General features: G+C 46.8%; 1 protein-coding gene across 1 annotated transcript in view; it reads left to right on the plus strand.

Moving 5' to 3' along the window:
* MRAP2 (melanocortin 2 receptor accessory protein 2) overlaps positions 1-22,040 on the plus strand; it is an 880,612-nt gene that overhangs the window by 531,853 nt on the left and 326,719 nt on the right. The gene's annotated exons all lie outside the window — the stretch shown is intronic.

The following is a 22,040-nucleotide window of genomic DNA, read 5'->3' on the forward strand; positions in this document are numbered from 1 at the left end:
GTTGAGATGTCTACCATTAGTATATTTTTTAGTGGGCTAGGTGCCTTCTTCACAATGGATAGGGTTTTGGTTACTGATTTTTCATCTGCATTGGTGGTGGGAGGTTTTGATATCCCTTCCATTTAGCTTCTCTGGATTGATTCAGTGGGTGTGGACATATAGATGGGTCCCCTTGGATGCTGGTACTGTTCCTCTGGAGATACTCTTGTGACTTGTGGCCTACTATAGTTCTATTTCTGTCAGTATATCCTTTCCAATGTATTTCATCCTGTCTGGTTTATGGGATCTAGTGTTTCAATGAAAAAATGCCTCTGGTGCATTAATTCTGTGATTTGTGAATGGGTATAAATGAGCCTTATGAAACATCTAGAAGACGTAATTGGGTGTATATTATTGACGGTTATAGTCTGCATCTCATATGGGTATTACATCTGCAGAATGCTATGCAACAGCTCCTGCTTTACCAAAGGTAGCTACTGTTCCCTAAGTGATGCCAAACACCCAGGAGCTTCTTTCAGCTCCTGCTAGTGAAATACTTATTCCAATGCCTGCAAGATAGCTTTAAACTTGCATAATATGAAGCCTCCAGTCTTGACAGAGAGTGGCTAACCCCCCTCGCTATTGTGAGTGGGGGTTTGGAGTCTATTAAAGACACAGAGGCGAGTATTATCCCTCCCTCCATCCCTCCCAGATTGATGCCAGTTATTTTCACCCCTGGGATATGTTGAATTAAAGGAATGTAGTTGCAAAGGGGAAGGCTACCCTTTAGCATGTCATAAGGTATTTCCCTACCAGGTTTGACATTGTTCACACCTGGTTTCAGCATGTTTTTTTCAACATGAATGGGTTTGGATAAAGATAACTCAACATTCTTGTAAAAGATCTAACTAGTTCTTATTGGCCTTCCAGATTAGGGTCATTTCTTTTCTCTTATGTCCTGCCTTTGAGTTAGTTTGTGCCTCAAGTATCTATTTGTTACACATGGTCATCTTAATAATTATGAGGGGATGTGAGTGGTGCCCTATTGGTTACAAGTTCCATGAATAACCATAGACTGGCTGGTGGGGGAGGTTTGCTTGGTTCCTGTAAAGATGGGCGTTTAATAATTGGCCCTCTTCCTGCTCCCACCTGCAAGGCTAAAAACCTCAGGGTCATCTTCGACTCCACACTCTCCTTCTCTCCTCACATCTCCGACATCTCTAAGAAGTCACACTACCAGCTGCACCTCCTCAGAGGTATTCTTCCTCTCCTCTCCTTCCCCCAGAAGCTCACCATCTCCAGAGCCCTGGTTCTCTCCAAGCTGGACTATTGCAACAGCCTCTATCGAAATCTTCCTGCCTCTACTCTCCGCCCTCTGCAACTTATCCAAAGCAGGACTGCGAGACTTGTCCTTGGCCTCAAGCCCAGAGATCGTATCTCTCCAGGACTGAAATCTCGTCACTGGCTCCCAGTGGCTGCAAGGATTAAGTTCAAAACCCTCTGCATTATCCACAAGGCTTTCTGGGGACTGGGGCTGCATTACCTTCAAATCTCTCTTCCTAAATACCTTCCTTCTCAGGCTCTTCGCTCATCTGCCTCCAACTCCCTCAGGGTTAGTCACTTCTCCAAGCAACGAGTTGGTGGCAGATCACTCTCTTCGGCAGGGTTCTCTCTCTGGAACAGCTTTACTGCCTCCCTGAAATGCGAGGAGAACCATCTCCGGTTCCAGAAGCACCTCAAAACCCTCCTCTTTGCTTCTGCTTTCTCTCCTCCCCTCCCCTGCTAAATTCCTGACTGAAATTGCACTGGTTACTTGGCCACCCTTTCTGATCTCTGGCCCAGGCCCCGTCAATTGCCCACCTGCACTCCCTCCCTAGCAACCCCTGCACTTGGGGATCGTTTTCTGTATCCCTACAGTCCCCCTACCAGCACCTATTTCTGCACTTCCTTGCACTTGCCACTAGCTGGCTGCTTTGTTTGTTTTATCTATCTTATTTATTCCACTTTCCCATGTACTGCACTTTCCCCTCTCCCTTCCCCCGTGCACTTTTCCTCTCCCCCTTCCCATGCACTTGCGCGATCTGAATGACACCTGGCCTAGTAGGATCGCTGTCTGTCCTCCCTTTGTTTCTCCCCCACCTTGCCTCGTTGTGCCTTGAAACACTTACGTATAGGCGCGTTATGAATGCCATATCATATCATATCATATCATAAGAGCCTACGACCCTTATTTTCTTCTACCAATGAAAATAACGTTTTATTCTCAAGAATATCGTTGATCATATATGGGTCTGTCGTTCTGTAAAGTCCTTCCTGGGAACACGTAACACCTTCAGGGAGCTAATGCTCCTGTAATGTTGTTTCTCGTTTAAACAGGGCAATTGTTTTTCCATACAGTTGATGTATATTCCACTCTCCAGTGGGTCATACTGTTCCCTCCTTCTCAGGGCACCCGAGAGTGCTACATTATACATGTAGTTGCAATGGTTACCTACTGCAGTTTGGATGTCAGGAGAATAAAGTTTGTAGTGTCATTATTAACTGCCACCCACTGGATTTTCTTGCATCTTCCCTCAGATTACGAAGTAGGACCGGACGCCATGGTTCTAAAACAGCTTCCTGGCCTATCATGAACGAGATGAAGGTTCTTAGAGAGCGTTCATGTTCAAGCACAACGTTGCAGGACATTGACTGAAGTGGACAGTGATGCTAGGTTACATCTTGCTTGGATCCTTGATGTGGAGATTGTTTCAAGTACATGTTTTCTAAACAGAAGAAGGAAGAGGGACTAATGGTTCAGCCTTTTATGGAGTGGGTCTGGCTGTGATTGCCCATTACTGAAGTCATGGACCCAGCTAGTTACGGAACTCGATAACATGCTCTCACAGCACGGTTTAATTTGTTTTACACATTTCTTACTTAAAGTGTAATTCTTCTTTGCTGCTGGACGAGTAGATAAAGAAGAAAATGCATAATACTCACCTCTGTGTCTTTAATACTATCTAAACCCCCACTCACGATAGTAAGGGGTTTAGCCATTCTGGCTCGTAGCCAAGGTCTTCCTGCTATTTGAAGCCACATATAGGGTCACTATCATCCAGGCAATGACCCTCTCCTAACTTCCTCACTGTGATAGGCAGGTAAATGGGAAGCAATGGAGCACTGTATGTAAAGAAAACCCCAAGGGGGGTTAGAGGTAAGGGCATAGCAGTGGTTTCTGGGATAAGTGAGCAGGGAAGGAGTGGCACTAGGGTAAGAGAAGTCGGTAGGAACGGAGTGATCAGCCATTGGAAAGTTGTTTTTCAACAGGTAGGGTCTTGAGGTCCTTCCTGAAGTGTAAGATGGAAGGAGCCGGTCTGATCTGCACTGATAATTTGTTGCAGCAACAGGGGCAGTAGCGCCTGTTTTGTAGTTTTTCTTTCTTGTAGTGTGGCAATGTCCTGAATGCAGATGGTGAGTTTCTCTGTCACTAGAGTGGTGGGCTTGTTTGTACTGCTTTGCCGATGATGCAGGCTGTTCACTATCCAGCAGGGAGGTAAACAGGGCTTGTACAACACTTCTAAATCTTGCCGTATGAATGGAGGGCTTCATTTTGCAGAGGTGCGTGAGCTGGTACCATGCTTTTTGGTTATTTTTGGTGATGTGTGGTTTGATTGATAGGTGATACTCGCTGGTGACACTGAGAAATGTTGCACTGGGTGAGAGCTGAGGTGTACATTTTTTTCAAACTTTCTTTCCAAATCTGGGCTTGGTGGAATTTGGTATGAGAATGAATTTAATTTTTTATCATGTTACCCTTTACTCAGGTGATTCAAAGCCAGAGTTAGATAAGCCCCAATCAATGCTCGAGGGGATGGGTGCCACTTGATTCAAATAATCTTTTGTTAAAACTGGATTCTGTCTGTAAATTGGTGCATCTTTATGTTGGGGAAGAGTTCCCGAGAGGTTCGATGATTTCATATGAATAAAATACAGCGACTTAAAACAGAACTGTAAGGCCTATCGTTAGAGAGCAAATCAAACCTTCACCCACTAAAGTATATTTTGCTTGCCTGTGTCTCAGCAGGTGACATGTAAGGGCCATCTGGAAAGTCAGTCTCCAGCTCACACCACTGCATGTCCCTGCCCCAGTTGCCTCTCCTAATTCTGAAAGTTGTGCTCTGTGAACACGTTGCAGCTGTTGATCTTCTTCCTATGCGTGCACGCCTACGAGGTGTTCTGTGCAGGCATTCCAACGGGTCATGCAACACGTGTCCTAATTCTTTGAAGACAGTCCTGTTGGAAAAGGGTTTAAAGTGTGGACTCATTCATGTTTTTGCACACCTGTTACGTTATGTTATGTTAGAATTTTTTCATACCAAGGCACAGCGCAACCGACACCAACAGGCAACCTGGTGCTAAGACTGAGAAGCAAGCACTATTAAAGCCGAAAGAAAGGGCTCAGAAGAGCAAGGTTTTCAGAGCCCTTCTAAACTGCAAATGGGCGGTGACAGAGCGAAGAGCAATGGGTAGGGCATTCCACAGCATAGCAGCCTTAACAGAAAATGAACGGCCGCCAATTCTGGCACCTCATTTGACTACTGAATTGTCATGTGGTATACTGTTTTGTGTACGCTTGTTTCACTGTTTCCAGCCCTCTGATTCTCTGGGGTGTTAGTGGTCAACTAGCTGCATTTTAATATGTTACACTACGGAAAATTGCCTCAACTGCCCAAATTCCCTTTCCCTCCCTCCTCCTGTAGCTCATTTTACCTGAAAGAAGGCATTTCTTGGCGATGCTGGTGCATACTTGCAGCTACGGGCACACGCCCCCCATTCGGTGTGTTACTGCCTCACACACTGCATGCACCTCCCGATCCTCTGTTGAACACTCGCTCTATTTTGAAACTTGCCTCTCACATCCCCGCGGTCTGAATTGAATTAACAGCGGAGGGTGTGAGCAGGCACTCCTGTTTCTAATTATGAATTGAGCCGACCACACCAATGACCGACAAAGGGGTGAGGCCAGGTTCCATATGTTGAGGATCAATTCTCTCTTTTGCAAGATAATGCACTTTGCAAAAGAGGGTGACGTGTTTAGATTTTGCCTGGAGCAGAGCTGCTGTACATCCCATTTCCCAACATTCATTGGCGCTGCCAAGGGAAGCTACAGAAGGTTGGAGATAATACATATTCCTGCTTGCATCCCTACAACTGATTTCTTTTCCTCTTAGCAGAATAGCCAGTATAACCCATTGTCGGATTGTTAAGCAGGGCTAGGCAGCCCGCCCACATCGTTGTGTGGGCAGACCGCCGTTGCGGTCTCTGTTCCCGATAGGGAAGTGACGTTGGGCTAGGGAGGGGGTGGGACAAAAAAGGGCAGTTCATGTTGGAGAAAATAAAAGAAGGTTGCACGACTCCCCGGCTCCCGTCTGCCTTATTACGCGGTTAGGGGACCCGCGTCAAAACCCCACAACTGGCGACGAGGATCTCACGAACCCGCAGGAGAGCGGGTGAGGCACGTCGGCGCAACACCATAGAAGCTCTGCGGAGGTCCGCAGTCGAGCGGCGTGGCGCGTCGGCGCACCTCCCATTGCCAGCTGCGAGGCCGCAGGCACGGGCGGCCGCAGCATTAGGAGCTGCGAGGGAGCGGGTGCGGAGGCGCCTGCAAAAAGCACGCGCAGGCCCGGAGGCAAGTCGCCAGGGTCCCGCCCCTCCCCCACTTCCACACGCGATCGGCGGGAGGCCCAGAGGGGGGCCTCAAGAAAAAAAAAAAAAAAAAACATTTTTTTTTCTTCTTCTTTCTGAACTCGGCACCAACAAGGCCGGCACACGCACCAGCCACGCCAGAGCTGGCAAAGAGGCTACCCATCGCCACAAGGCACCGCCGGCACGCACCAGCCTGTGAGGATCACAAGGGCAAGCTACAGCCAGAAAAGAGGCGGCACATTGCCACACGGTGCGACCATCACAGCGACCATGTCAGGCCCAGCAAGTCCCGTAGCCTCCTCGTCAGATGGTTCGGGAACAGCGAACGATGGAAATCAACAGGCACCGACTTCAGGTACGGCTGCCCATAACCTACCACTACCGGGCCCATTTGATGTGCGAGACACTTCTAACCTAGGACCCAGATGGGTCATATGGCTCAGGGATTTCAAATTCTACACTGGGGCAATAGGGCTGACAGACAACGCAATGCTGAAAAACACCCTCTTCATGACAGTAGGCCCCGCTGTCAGGGACATCGCAGGCGAACTGATGAACGTAGACACCGTCACCTATGCGGAACTACATGGAAAATTATCGGAATACTTCACGTCCCATACGAACATTGACTATGAGCGCCACGTCTTTCACACCACGCGACAGGAGAAAGGGGAATCCCTCGACAATTTCGTGATGTGCCTACGCATCAAGCTAAAGTACTGTGAGTTCCACAAGTACTCTAATGATGAGGCGTTAAGATCTCAAGTTATAGCAGGCTGCATCTCACAGCCATTCAGGAAACAGCTGCTCCAGAAACAAAGGTCCCTGGAGGAAATCCTTGCACTGGCCAGGATGGAAGCAGCAGTGGAATCGCAACTCGACAGTCTAGGCAAGGTCACTATTCAACACCCGCCACCGACCGCTGAGTCCATCAATAAACTATACACGGCCCCCCCACAGAGTGGGAAAGGAACGGACGCCACGTGCTACAGATGCGGATTCGAGTATCCGCACGCGGGAGACTCCCCACACCCATCATAATAATCACATGTAAAGGCTAATTGGGATTCTCAGAAATACGCTATTAGTTATTTTGAAGTTCCTTAATGATTGCACTAAAGAAAATGATGTGCTCTCAATGAGTAACCCCGGGCATAATCAGCAAATAAACAACTCACAAAGCAAACCATGATGCATTAATTCAACTATGCCGAACTTTAAACACAGAGCTCCAAGTGGCCCTATGTCACTTAGGAGACTTTCAGCCTTCCCTTGCTTTTCAGACAACAGTACTTTGTGTTCTGCGTTTTGTACATTTTGGACCTGATTCTTGGAATTTATTGCACAGTACAAAGTGGCTTTGCACTGCTAAAATGTGACTGCACTGCGACACAAAGTTCCATGAATCAGGGTTTCTGGGCAGTGCAAAGTCGCATTTTCCAGGAGTGCAAAGTCACTTAGAATCGTGCAACACATTCCATGAATCAGGCCCTTTTTTCCTCTTGTAAGCATTGGCCTTCAAGTTCTAGAATGCAAATTCTTGTAGGGCTAAAAACCCCAGGACCATGCTGACGTTGTCAACTGTGACTTAGGTTTTACAGGACACCTTCCATTCCTCATTATCCCATAACTGCACAATTACTAAGATACAGAGGCTCATTACGGGTTTGCCGGTAACCCACCTGTAATATTGGCGGGTTACCAGCTAACCTGCCTTACCGTTACCAGTACCTGATATCCCATTGTTACCAGGATATTACGCAACGCATGCCAGCAATGGCGGTAAGTTCTGATAGGACTCAATGTTTGCTGCAATCACCGGCACTGGTGCTACCGGTGCCAGTGATTGGGGCAATGCTTTTCTGGTAGGGGCCTGAACTCCCGTCAAGTCAGGCCTGCTGGTAGTTCACTGCCCCTACCTAGAAGTTTGCTAGTCCGGTAAAAATGCCGGATCCGGTATTACCAGAATTTTCTCCAGCATTTTCACTGGACCGGCACACTCATAATGAGGCCCATAGTTTGCCAATAGCGCACTTCATCCAGTGCAACAATATCTTCGAGGCCGTCCACCTCCCCATTGACATGTATTCCTCATCTTGAAAGATGTCTTCCGTATGTACAGCGCTCCCTTGCTACCCAGATAGTTTCCCACTTTACAAATCCCATACACACATCGATGCTGATAGGATTGGTCAAATAAGTAACCAGTCCATTTATTGAATATTACTGCAATACAAGAGTACAAGGGAGGTCACGCCATGGAATACATATGAGGACAGAGTATATTCCACATTTAGGGAAATGCTGTTCTCCTGTTTTAAAATTTGATGTACAGTGTATTTTGTGTTAGTGTTGTCATTTGTCTTGACGTTTTTTTGTCTTTGGATTGTCTTATTAAGTGCTTGACAATGGCCGCCTGGCAACAGATGGAATTGTGGATCATTAATGATTCTTATGTGGCTAAGAACAGTGACGCTCTAGTCGATAGGCTGCACACTTAGTTCACTACCTAAGGAGGTCTGGTGAGGGGGCTTTGCTCCATCCAAGAGACACTGAAACATGCCATCAATGTAGTTTTGCTGGGTGCTAGGTGGTGAATAGGGAAATCGTTAAAACCTTGAGCCACTAGAGAAGTGTGTCTATTGTACTGGAATATAAAGAAAACACACAAAAATATGAGATATGTGCTTCAAAGGAAGTTCCCTTTTATTTCAATTCAGCCGGGAGGATTTGCTTAACTGTGTGCTAACACAAATGATTCAACAAACATAGGTTTTAGCAGTTAATTTATACACAAAATGGCATGCTGGTCATCAGATCTTTTACATGTAGGCATACGTAAGCAGAACCTGGTTTACAATAGCTTACAACCAGCTCAGGATTAACAGAACAATCACTGGTCAACTTCTCAGTTTGCTTGGCCTCGTCAGGAAGGACCCTCCATGAATTAGTTACTTTATACAAATACAGCTGTGTTGACGAAGCCCAGACCACTTGTCGCTGTCCCCAACCCACAAACATTACATCACCTGACTCTTCACATAAAATGGATACCAACACAGAGCAGATGCTAGGTAAAATGGCACTCAGCTACATTGCAATATTAGCTAGTCATCTTTATTTTGTATTTCCCCCTTCACTGCCCATCTGCAAAATATCAAGTGGCTGGACTATCTGGAAACTGTGGGCCTTATTACGAGTTTGGCGGTAGCCATGGAGCTATTAGCCAGGTTTTATAGTCGTTTTTGAGTCTTCTTACTTCCAAATGCCAGTTCAGTGGAGTCGGTCTTTTAGCCCGTCGGATGTCAATCCTCATCTCCCTTTTTCTTTTAACTATCATTGGTTATATACATGAGTATTCCCTACTGCTGGCTTCACCTCCCTGATTTTTACCAAGAAGGGAGACAGTACTTGGACGTTATTGACTGGGTTCGGGAATTACGTATTTGATGAGTTTTTGATTTCATCCTTAAGGACTGTAGTTGCCAGTCAGACGTTGTCCTTCCTCATCCTCAGCCTGCATCCATAATTTTTTTCCTTCAAGGCACCAATCCCTGTCTGGTCCGTTTCTGCATATAAACTTTGCCCATTTTGTTTTTAAAAAATTGTGGTCGCTAGATGTGATCGGCAACACTTCCAGGACAACTATAGCATCAATCATATCTCTGGACACAAAGATGTGGTCTATGACTGAGGCTCGTATGCCTCTTTTCCAGGTCTGGTTGCATTGCCGTGCTGTTTCAAAGTGTCTATTTATGAACTGCAGGTTTCTGCTTTTCATTAGGTGCATCCAGAGGTCCCCTCTTTGGATTGCAGCTCTCAAGGGTCCCCCTGGTTCTTGGGCGTGTTTTTGTTATTCATCGACACAGTGTGAGTTTAAGTCCGTGCAGAGTATGATTGAGGGCTCCTTTTGAATGTATGCTTCATCCACTGCCTGGGCCACCTCTTCTAACATTATATTTGTGGAGCGCCTAGGTGGGTTCCAGTAGATGTTTATGATAGTTAGGGTTTTTTGAGCGACCCAATTTGTCTTCCCTGGACTCCCTTTGGGGCTAAGAAATGTTTGTTGGATGTAGGGGCAGCTGGTACAGTGAGATTTTACATTCATGTCTAATCCGTTCCTAATTAGTGTCAGCAGACCTGCTTGGGGACGACCTATTGCTCCCTTCATGGCGGGGTTCAGCAAAGCAGTGAAGCCGTCCAAGACTGGGCAGTCCAGCAACCAGGATTCAACCAAGTTCAAGTCCCCATTAGCAAAGAGATGAGAGGAGCCCCTTGTATCCCATCAGATGAGAGTGAGGGTCCTCCTCTTCTTCACCAGGGGGTTGGCATATTGCCCGGGAGATGATGATAGTGCGGAAGCCAGCCAGTACCAGTTGTCCTCCTCTATTAAGCTCGCTGTTTTTGGGGTTCCACATTTCTCCTTGCTGAAGGTCACTGCTGCTGCACCGCATTGGATTATGGTCCGGGTCATCTGTATAACATGGTGTTTGACGGGTGTGCCTGGGTTGTCCATAAACCTCACCCTGGGACCTTGAGGGTGCCTTTCAGGCGACCTGGCCCAGGTTTGGGGGGAGTCCCACTGATCTTCTGACTTGTCCTAACATGGCTGCCTGCTTCTTCTTTTCTTTTGTTGATTGTGTTTCTACTCTCCTCTGTTATATTAGTCAGATTGTATCCTAGCAGCAGAAAACTAGCGGCCGCTGTGAGCATCACATTTTTCACCACAATAGAGTGGAGATGGAGCTGGACCAAGGTCATCCATTCTTCTTTCTCAAATTAAATGATCGCTAGATCTTCTGTGTTGATTTGTCTAACGGTCGGGATACAGTGGCAAAGTCTTAGGACGTTTTTCATATTCAAGATCAGCTCCGGACCTTTGTTGACTACACTCTCAGGTCTCAGACACTGTTCCAGTGGTCTGTGATCTGATTTCCCCTCAATATTATTCTGAGACCTAGGTTTCCTGGGCTTAACCTTTGGGGAGGTGTATTGTCGGGTTATAGGACTGCCCTTATTTCTTACTCGATCCATGTTTGGCCAATGTTTGACTGCTGTTGACGGTTTTGCTCCTTCTATCATGCCCAGCTGGAGTTGTTTTTTATGACTCCAGGCATGTCTTGTTTTTTTCTCCGGGGGGTATCCGGGGGGTTGTTCAGGATAGAGTAGTCCTCTTTATATCTTGGTGCTTTGGTTCTGTGTTGCTCCTGCTCTGTGGCCAGTGGCACTGCTCTATCTCTTCTTTCTGCCTGGGTTAGGAAACCACCAGAAACTGTGTCTGTGTTCTGGTGTCTCACCCTCTGGGTGGTCATCGGTGGTATCGGGTAGGTCTTGCTGTCCTCCAAGTCGTCGCTCATGTGATTGTCTTCTCCATCCTCGGAGTAAGTTGAGAGATTTAGGAGTGTATTTAGCATTTTGTTGTCTGAAATTGTCTCTCTCCCTCTTCTCGAGAGTTTGTCAGCCGAGATTGTGCCGTCAACAGATTGTCCTGACCTCTGTTTAGGACCCGGTTGTTTATTTGTTGCTTTTGAGGCCGCTGCCTCGAGGTGTTGGTTCAATTTGGTTTGGGGTAGAATGTTATCTGTCTTTTGCGAAGGTTTTAACATCTGCCCCATTATCTCACTTTGGTGAGTGGAGTGGAGGCCGGCTGGACATTCTTTTCTTCTCCTCTTCCTACTGAACACTGGGAAGGCCTTCTGAAACCCGTTGTCTGCAGTTAGATCAACCACTGGCGTGGAGCTTGATGTCATAAATTGTGTCTTTACTGCTGTCACGCTCGTCCCGTCATTGTTGACCTCCGAATGGGTAAGCAGGCTTCCTTCCATTTCTTCGGGTGTGTTGGTAATTAGGAGCTCCTTATAAGTTGGATCTACAATGCTCACCTCAGCTGCCCTCTTTCGCAGTGCAGGGTTTAGCTCGTAGGGTTCATTATAGACTTTCTCTGTGTTGCAGTGGGCGAAGCTTTAGAACAGCATCGGCAGCCATCTGTTGTCTGCCTGTAACCAGGTCGAGGTTCACCTGAAAATTCACCTGCAGTGATGAAACCCTCGATGAAAATCATTGTGTTGTGAAGCATTGGCAGTAAAGTCGATTGTACCTTCAGGGTGTCACTTATGGCCTCATATAGTTTCGTAAAGGGGTCCATAGTGATGGTTACCACCAACATCTGTCCAAAGAGGTCTTGGCCAGATATTCTTGGCTGGTTATTCTCTTTCCTTCCTGTTCGGTTATTTTCTGTGTCTCCGTTGGAGTCTTGTGGTTTATGTGGAGTATGGTCTCCCAGTGACATTTCAGTTAAAGCCGGGGTGTGAGCCCCTTTCCTTGCCTATGTTATGCTATGTGGGTGTTAGGTTCCAAAGCAGTTCTACCAGTGTTGGCCCTCATCGTGGAGTTGGTAGCTTCTGGTCTTTGGGCTGGTTCCTTATAGATATAGCCTTGTGACTTGCTCCAGGTCCTGGGGTCCCATTACCCCGGTTTTGTCCGTCATTCCCGCAGATGCTCAGTTCCGCTGATGCAACTACCACGGTGGCAACTAGGTCGCCCCCCATGGCTTCGACTTTCTTAGCCATCGTTTTCCCAATTACAACCGGTGTTGTTTTTCCTGCTGTCTGTTTGCTGAGTTAAACCTTGGCCTTTTTTGTGCTGGGGTTCTGGCCACTCTAGTTAGGTCATCCGTACGAGGGGGGGAGATTTGGTGTACCAAGATGTCATTGGTCAGCACGCTCTTCAAAAGTTCCCTGTCCCTGAGTTCCTCATCTTCTACTACAGGGGCGTTTACCTCACTCATAGATGGTAGGGCAGGACTATTTTTCTCTTGCTCCTGGTTCGGGTTGATCTTGGGTGCTTGGCCATGTTTACCCCACTCCATTTCCATTTTGTTTTATTGGTGCATATTTGTACTTTCGTTGGTCACGGCTGTCCACTTCTCCCCGTAAGCTACAGCCTTGATTGAATCCTTCTTGAACAACAGGTCTATGAGAGTGTTCTCACCCTCGGCATCAGCCGACCCTACACCAATTACATGTGGTGTACCACAAGGCTCTTGTGTATCACCCACAATGTACAATGTCTTCACTAAGCCTTTGTTTGATGACGTAGACCATTTGGGTGTCACCTACACTAATTACGCAGATGACACCCAGATCCTCATACCACTGACCGGTGACTACGATACAGACCTAGCCCTAGTCAACAAAATCTATCTTATCATTCAGGCCTGGATGGCCTCACATGGTCTATATTTGAATGACGATAAGACTTCTCATTTAACATTGATGGTATTGATATTTAAGTGGCAAAGGAGGTAAAAACCTTGGGATTCTGCTTAGACTCTGCCTTGAACCTGCGCAAGCAAGTCAACGCCACGGCCTCAGCAACTGCATACACCTGCAAGCTAATCCATGCCTGCAAACCCTTCCTATCTACAGAGAGCTGCATTACATTAGCGAGAGCACTAATTTTGTCTAAAATGGACTATTGCAATGCACTTTATCTAGGTGCCAGCAAATACATTGTCAACAAACTTCACATTGTTCAGAATAATGCACTTAGACAGCTTTAATTATTCCTAGAAGACTTCATATCTCTGAGACCAGACAGAAGAATTAGTGGCTCTCAGTCAAGGACAGAATACGATTCAAAACAGTCTCCCTCAGCCACAAATGCCTAAATAACTCTGCCCCCAAATATCTAATAGACAAAATTGTCAAAAATACCTCGACACGCCCTATCAGAACTGTGAACTCCTTCTGCCTTCGAGTCCCCAGGTTCTAACTCACAAAAGTAGGGGGCGTCAGTTTTCCTGTTATGGCGGCACAGCTATGGAACTCCCTTCCTATCACCTTAAGAGCAAATCAACCCTTCATGATCTTCAGGAAAAACACCAAAAGCTGGCTGATCACAAATGACCTATGACGAACTCCAGTCTGCCTTAACTAAGACCGGCCACGTGAATGCACCATGGGTATTTACAAACTGTATCCTGTATTTCTCCTATGCTTATATTCCTTTGTTTCATGTGTCTTTAATGTAATATGTTCCCTCAATGTTCTGTAAACTTTTATACCTGTTCCATGTGTAACCTGCAATACGAAATGTACATGCAAAGTGCCCAGATAGCTCTGGGTTTGGAGCGCTATATAAATAAACAAAACAAACAAAACAAACAAACAATACGTGTTAAGTTCAATGCTAGGATGTTTTGTTTTGCCTGATGGTGTGAAAAGAGGGGTATTTCCCCAGGTTGACAAGGCAGGAAAACTGTGGGTGGAGGAAGCGACGGCTCAGGTTCCACCTCGCTCATTAGAGGTTGGGGAAATTGCAGAGGTCTGCTCGGGGCGTCCTCTATCGGGAAAACTAGTCGGTTAGGACCCATAGTAATCAAGTTTGAGTTTATTGGGGGTGCAGTACCGTTTTCCCACAGTCCCAGCTCTGTGTGGGGACTAGCGCAGGGCACTTCATCTCCGGTCATGTAGTTGGGTGTCAATGTGGTGTCCTCAGAGTTGTCATCATGAGGAGCTTGGGATTAATTTTGCCACGACAGGGAGGGGCCCTGCATGTGGTAGGGTATTTAATCATCCCCGTTTTGTTCTTCGTTAATGCTATACCCACCTCACCCACCCCTTCCAGCTCTTGGTCAGTGGAAGTGTTGTAAACAGCAGGTATGGGTGTCTCCGCCCTGTGGGGGATCAGGGCATTATTACCAGCCATTTTACCGGCTATTTCCATGAACAATTCTCAACCCCCGCAGGGGGGCTGAGTGTGGAGGGGGCATGGGCAGTAGGGCGGGTGAGAAAGCGGAGCAGGGGGAACAGGGGAGCTACGCGTTCAAATTTGACTGGGTCATAGCTGGAGTATTGACCACAACAGGCAGATTAGCTTGTCTCGTACCCCTGACGTACTTGTGCGGTCACTCACCGAACGTGAAGAGTTCTGGATACAATGTTGCTGCCAGCTGTGCGGGCTATGAGCTCGATCCTGCAGTCACTTCCTGATGTAAAGGCATCCAGCAGGCCACATTTGCGCTGCTTCCTGGTCATGGGCCCCCTCGCAGGTAGTTCTACGAGTTTCTTTAGTTCCTTAATTCAATAGAAACAGAGCCTCCAAGCCGAGTCCCCAGTCGCACTCGTCTGCAGTAGCCTGACTGGCGAGTGACTGGACTCAGGTTGGGACTCCGCACAGGCGCTCCGCACCTGGTCACAGCTGAATTGGATTTTTCTTTTCCATAAAGAAGCAGGTTTACTGTTGTACAAGTGTCGCTCTCAGCTTTCCCAGCACAGAGTAATTCTTTGCAGTCGAAAAATAATCTGTGCAGATTCTTTGACAAATAGCCCTTCTCGGATAATTTATATTTCTGAAATACTTGATCATTAAAGTACTGTCTAGTTCTGTTTTAATTAATTTTGTTTTACTCCCTACAATATGCCCAGCTCCAGCAGGTGGGGCAGGCCCCTCCAAGGCCACACCCTGACGCCCCCTAGAAAGGAGGCCATGCCAGTGGTGTTATTGTGGGGATTGTGGGGGGTGGATTTCACTCTAAAGGTGCAGCAGCTACCTCAGACATCATTTCACGATTCTGCACTGCAGGAGGCCTGGCCATGATTTGTTTGCTTGCCCTAGACAATGATTTATGTCCGAACGCCATGAGAGCACAAATGACCAGGGAGATGGAGGGCCACTCACACCTAAGTGAGGTAGCACACTTATTCAGGATAGGCTGCCTACAACTATTTTCTCAAACCTAAAATCACAATTTTGGTTTCTGTAATCTAAAGTATGTTTAAAGCGGCTTGTCATATCATGCTTAATAAAATGGTTAATTATATCAAACAATACATGACAAGTAATGTTGCTTGAACACATATATCTGCAGAAGGTGCATCAACTGACTGGGGCCCTTACAAATTACATTCAAAATATATATTGTGCTGCATTAACTGCTTGATTATCAGTGAAAAGATAAGGTTAGTAGTAACAAAAAGGTAATTCTGGAGGGGAGAGTGTAGTAAAATCAAAATGTGATAGATGCAAAGCTTTGAATTAAACATTAACACTAACTTTGCTCTGCGCAACATTTCATGCCATCATTCTGTAGTATGTGCATTACAGAATGGGACAAGCTATTAGCAAATGACAATTGCTAGGCCATGTTCTCTCTGCACTGGAACACAAGCCACCACACACTTGTTTAGGCCGTGTGGTCTAGCAGTTTAGGAAGGGCTTCTCACATTAGTGACAGAGCCAAGGCTCATTTGCAAACAATGGGCCTCATTACGACCCTGGCGGTAAGGGGTTAACGCCAGCGTTAGCTGCGCCGACCCCTTACCGCCAATTACGAGGTCCCCTAGCGCCATGGTGCTTTTAACACCTGCTTTTAGCAGGTGTTAAAATCCATGGCGCTAAGGGACCATGGAGTTAATTACGCCACCGTAATTTACGGTGGCGTAATTAACGCCTTCCCCACTCCCATTATGCCCTATGGGGCAAAAATGGGAATGGGGAAGGGTAAATGGGGATTGGGGACTTACCGCCCCGCCTAGGTCGGAATGGGGCGGTAAGTCCGCCAACCACCATGGCGTAAACGTAGTTTACGCCATGGTGGTAAAGTCACGGCCCAGGCGGTAACTTACCGCCTGGGTCGTAATGAGGCCCAATGTTATGGAAGTGTGGCCAGAGCAATGCCAGTGGTTATAATTGATTCAGAGGTTTTTGACTATTAGGTACAACCAGAACTCATGCAGTGGAGCACAGATAGGATGGAGATAAAATGTGAGGAGATACACATATCCTATGGGTGCGTTCGGTCATTTACCTACCCAATGACTTGCCATGGCTATGTTAATGTCTATGGCGTTACCACAAACTTCCTGCCCCTTGCCACCAAAACGTTTCTTTCTGGAACTCTTTCATTGAGTTCTATCACAAAGTAGCACCAAACATATTGCTGTATAGGGCCTGCCAGTGTTATATCTAAGCATTTCTTTCAGTGTTTAATTACTTATCTGCCTCTGTAAATGAGCTCCTTGTGTATTAAAAATCTTTTAATTTGTGTCTTCAGCCTGCTGATTTTATAAGCAATATATTTGTCAATGCCTCTGTTCCTTGCACTGAAGTCCTGTCTTAAACAAGCAATCACAAAGTCAACAGTTTTGGCTTTGGTACAGGTATTAGACAGATATTTGCCAGGCAATGCCATCATATGCCCAGGACCTCATACGGTTTCCCAGCTGTTCCCATTTATGGCAAGGTGATAGCCTTATGGCAGTGCCTGACAAATGCATATCCATGCTTACTCAAAATCCCAAGCTGTTGGCTTTGCCCATGCATGCTGGCTTCAGGTTTTCTCCCTAAGTGAACTTCTCCAGATGTTAGTACCTGCTTTCTGCGCATAGGGAATCAAGCTGCACCTCACTGAGCTGGTCCAACAAGGCCCTACCTGAAAATGATACGGCTAGAATTACATGTATGGACCAGTTTCAGATCTTTTCATGCATACTTACCAGTGGGCACCTACCTAAATAGAATGTATCATTGCCTGTGTGGACGCTTAGTCCCCTCTGCCAAACATTTCATGATTCTATTATTCTAGTACTGACTTGATAACCTCATACTGTTTGAGTAACTTAACAGAGTTTGCGTGCAAACAGAATACATCATGAGCCTGATTCATAGAAAAGTGCGCATTGACCCTGCAAACCCCTGTGTCCAGAACAACATTGTGCGTCCCTATGCGCAAAGTTTCCTATGAGCGCTCTGCGTATTCATGGAATTTAGACCGCAATGTAACCCTATGCACAAGTTGTGGCCAGAACGCCCGCAACATGCTCCCAAGCAAAGCACATCCGGCAACATGTACCTATCTTATTGCACTCTTCGGCCACAAAGTCATGCACCCTGGTAATACTGAGTGTGTTCCCCTGTAACCAAGCCGGCACACCGGCGACACTGTGTAAGGTCTCTGAATAATATGTGTACAATTTTCAGTAACTCAGGTAATTCTCTGGTCAATCTACGTGCGAACCCCCGTAAACCGTGGCTGCACCCCGCTACTCTGCATACTCACACCCCTAACTGCGAACGGCACCCCAACTGTGTGCACGCACCCCTAAATTCCCGATCACACCTTAACTTTGCGCTGTGATTCCTATGTGATTGGGGCTTTGGCCATTCCTTCATGTGGCAGTGTAAATGGGAGCTTTGAGTGCTGATTTCACAGATGTGATGTGCGGTCAGATCTATGAATGCGCTTGGTTTCGCATAATGCTGGCCGTGGGATTTCCCCGCACAACCCGTCCCTAGACATTCCCACGTTATTCCTCATTCTTCCTCATGCTGCATGGAGCATGAGGAATATGCATGTTCCACCCGCTATTTAAAACTCTGCACAGGCCTGACCCACACTCTGTGTGGAGTCTCACGCAAGGTGCCAGACTGCTCGCAAAGTCATATCGGACCTACGTGAAATCCTTGCAAAGACCACAAAAGTCCTGCAATATCGATTCCATGAATCGACTGAGGGGTTTTTGCACATAGAATGGTCCGCAAAGTCACTATTTTTCCCAAAAAAATTCCATGAACCAGGCCCCATGTTTGTTATGGGTTTTGTTTGGAAAGTATGATGTATGTTATAAATCCTGGGTGCTGGGTGTTTACGCAGTGCTGAAAATTAAACACTCGCAAAATGACATGAGAGAAGTGTTTTTCCTATAATGTTGCGGGCAAAGTATAAAAGGTGTACAACTTTTAAAACTAAAAACAATATTTAAATATTTTGTAGAGTGCAATCAGATGTGAATTTAACATTTGTACAAGGGACAAATGCCCATGCCCCCTGCTCTTCCTATCTGCCCTCCAATACAAACAGCCAGGGCTGCATCGACCCTGCCAGCAAGGTCGTATCTTTTTAACGTGTCTCAGGGGCAGATTATTTACAACAGGAAGTGATTAGAGATGGAAAAACGTAACAGGCAGTGACCATTGCCGTGGCACATTTTTCTTAAAATTATACAGGGTTTCAAAAAGCTATTTAAGTGTGATTGTTGGGTTATTAGAAATTAAGGGGATACAGAATGAGTTGTGTTAAACAATTACCTTGTCATGCATTTCATTTCACAATGTCTGTATGAGATGTTTTGTAAATTCTCATTCATTTCTATGCTGGAGGTTGTGGGCTTCCATTCAGGATGGAGAAAATAAAGCTACAATCGTAGAGGGTCAAGCAGAGTGAAAGAAGATGCAATAAATGCATTTATCACCACTTTGTATGAGCTGCAGGATTTTGTATGATTTGGCACCCGAAGTTGGAGAGCAGATCAGACTTAACAAGGTCCCCCTGTCAAATCCGATTGGTTTTCCACCAGCACATATTTTTACATTGGTGTGAAGCCAATGGATTCCTATGGGATCCAATTGACATTTACATCTGATAAAAGCAGGCAGATTCCAAAATAATCCATTGTGGATTGCTCCAACAATCATTAATTGTGGAAGTGATTTACACTTTTCCAGACTTGTAGTGGAAAGTGAAGATGATTTTTGCCTGTGTTTTACTCTTTACTTTTCCAGTACTTGGTGGAAACAATTAAAATTAATGAATGAACCTTTTGCAAAAAAGTGCAGACAGGAGTGTTCCCCTCTGTACAATTCAGGATTCAAAACAAAATTCCCCTTTACTATTTTCATCAACACATTTCTACAATGATGAATACATTGTCAGGTTGGTTTATCATGTGACTTGTGCATTTTAAAGTAATCTGTATAAAATTGACTTATTTTAGGTATTCAAAACCAAACTTCAACACATTTTTGTACTAACTTGTGCCCAGAAGATGCCTGGTCATGTTTCTAAATTTCCGGCAAGGCTCAAATTCTCACTTTGCAACCTATCCAAAGAGAATGTTAATGGTCAAATCATTTAGGGGGTAATTCATGGAATAAATGTGCGCCGAAATTTGTGACGCAAGCTGGTGCAAGTGTGAAAAGCTAGCGCAAGCGTGCGAATCGCATGCGCGCGATTCATGGAAGGCCCTGCACGTGTTTTTTCCGGGATGTGTGCCAAATTCGTGCGTGGCGCACACAGGCGCACACGTCACTGCGACATCCCGAAAGCTGTGTGTGACGTGCACAGCGAAAGCGCACAACGTGTAGCGCACACACCAAAAAGGGGGCAGAACACGCAGAATGGGGAACAACACGTGAAAATGAGGGCATAACTGGGGAAGTACCACTGGGGGAAACACGCAACGCCCACACGCTAGTGAAAAACACGTATTCATCGAATAGGGAAAATGCTCACATGCACAAATACGTCTGCCACACGAAAGCAGGCAGAAGCGCCCCCGCGCAGCATAAAAGTGCACGCAAACAACAAACAAGCATATACAGCTATGTATGTATGTCCCATTCCTCGCAGCAATGATCGTGGGACACCGCAGGAGGAGGAGAATAGCCGGGCCCCGCATTTTATTGACCAGGACCAGCCTTTTTGGGATGCCTGATGACCAGGTGAATGGCAGGTTGTCACGCCACTTCTGGGGAGACCGAGGTCCAGTGCGATCGCTTTCCCTTCTCCTTCCTGGCGGATCTACCCGCGCTTTCGCGTCTGGGGAGCCGCCAGGAGGAGAGCTTCAGGAACCGCTGTTGGTGGGCTGGGGCGCATGCGCGGGAGACCGCTGTCTCGGTTCTGCGCATGCGCCGTAGATCAGGCCTGTACATTGGGAAGGGCTTGCCTTCCAAGCCTCGTTTTGGGTCCGCCGGCGCTCGGAGATGAAACGGCTTGCGTTTCAGGCCTCGCGGGTGCCGGCGGCCCATAAAAGGAAACCGCAACAGAAGCTAATCGCGTCTCAACGCTTCGTTCGTGTTGCTCGCTCCTGGTTTTCTGTGATTCCAGCTTCCAATTACCCTGTCTTGTCCTCTGCCTGCCTGGGCTGCCTTCAGCCTGCCTGGGTATCCTGTCCTACTTGCCCTGCCTTCAGCCTGCCTGGGTATCCTGCCCTACTTGCCCGGCCTTCAGCCTGCCTGGGTATCCTGTCCTACTTGCCCTGCCTTCAGCCTGCCTGGGTATCCTGTCCTACTTTCCCTGCCTTCAGCCTGCCTGGGTATCCTGTTCTACCTACCTTACCTTCAGTCTACCTAGGGTCCTGTTGCATGCTTACCCTTTTGTCTGCTAGGGAGTCTAGTTAGCTTAGGGTCATTGGGTCCCCCTTGTTCTGATTTCAGTCTCCTTGGTTCCTGGTTCTTGCCCTGTGGTTCCCTGGTTCTAGGGTTCCCCGCTGATTCCCTGGGGACCTATTGGGCCCTTTCCTCTCTGTTCCCTTCCAATCTGGTTCCCCTTTTTTCAGTCTGATTCCGTCTGGTGCCTGGTGTCCCATCTTCAACCAGCTATCCGAAGTTCGCCTGCAGTTTGGTGCATCGACCTTCACCTCGGACTTCGCCTTGTTTCAACTCTTCAAACTGACTGTTGCCTCTCCTGTCTGTGCTTGCACAGTCCCACCGTCACGTTAATCAGGAGAGTGCCTTCCGTGACGCTGGGAGTCTGTCCATCCTCCACCCTGTACCATTTGGGTGGTGGAGAGGCGGGTTCCCCGAATCACACACTCATCATTCAGCTGACTGCAGTCTGGCGGCCCCAACAAGATCCACATCAAGGAAAACAGGTACGCAGTCTTCACGAACATCTCAGCTTGACAGATTGAGACGCCTGCCTTCAGACCTTGAGATGGAGGATTCGCAAGAAGTGCGGAATGAGTTACAAGCACTCAGGGCAGAGATGATCGCCTTACGCCAGGAAAACCAAACTCTACGCCAAATGATAACCCAAGGGGTTCCGAGTACCTCACAGGTGGAAGGATCATTGGCACACACAACGCCAATCAAGTTTGATGGAGATCCACGACGGGTAGCAGAATTCTGTAATCATTGTCAAATCCATTTTCTTTTCAGATCGACTCATTTCAATAACGACAAAGCCAAGATTGGTTATATCTTGGGAAATTTGATGGGCAATGCCCTGGCCTGGGCAACTCCGTTTGTGGTTACCAATAGCCCAATTTTGAACGACTTCGCAGCTTTTGAAAAAGCATTCCTTGAGGTTTTTCAGACCCCCAACCTGGCCTCCGCTGCACAGAACCAGTTGATGGATTTAAAACAGGGGAACGTCGACATAATAACATACATTAGTCGATTCCGTCTACTGGCAACTGATTCCCAATGGCCTGAAATCACACAAAAGACTCTGTTTCGTCGTGGGCTAAGAGAGGAGTTTTAGGATGAGTTACTCCATATACCCGAACCAGAGACTCTTCAACTCCTAATTGAGCAGGTGCTCCGAATTGATCAGAGACTGGCAGAACGGAAGGCAGAGAGACGTCGGTTCG

Source organism: Ambystoma mexicanum, chromosome 4p (genome assembly GCF_040938575.1).
Source record: "Ambystoma mexicanum isolate Mex_15411 chromosome 4p, UKY_AmexF1_1, whole genome shotgun sequence".
NCBI classification, from domain to species: Eukaryota; Metazoa; Chordata; class Amphibia; order Caudata; family Ambystomatidae; genus Ambystoma; species Ambystoma mexicanum.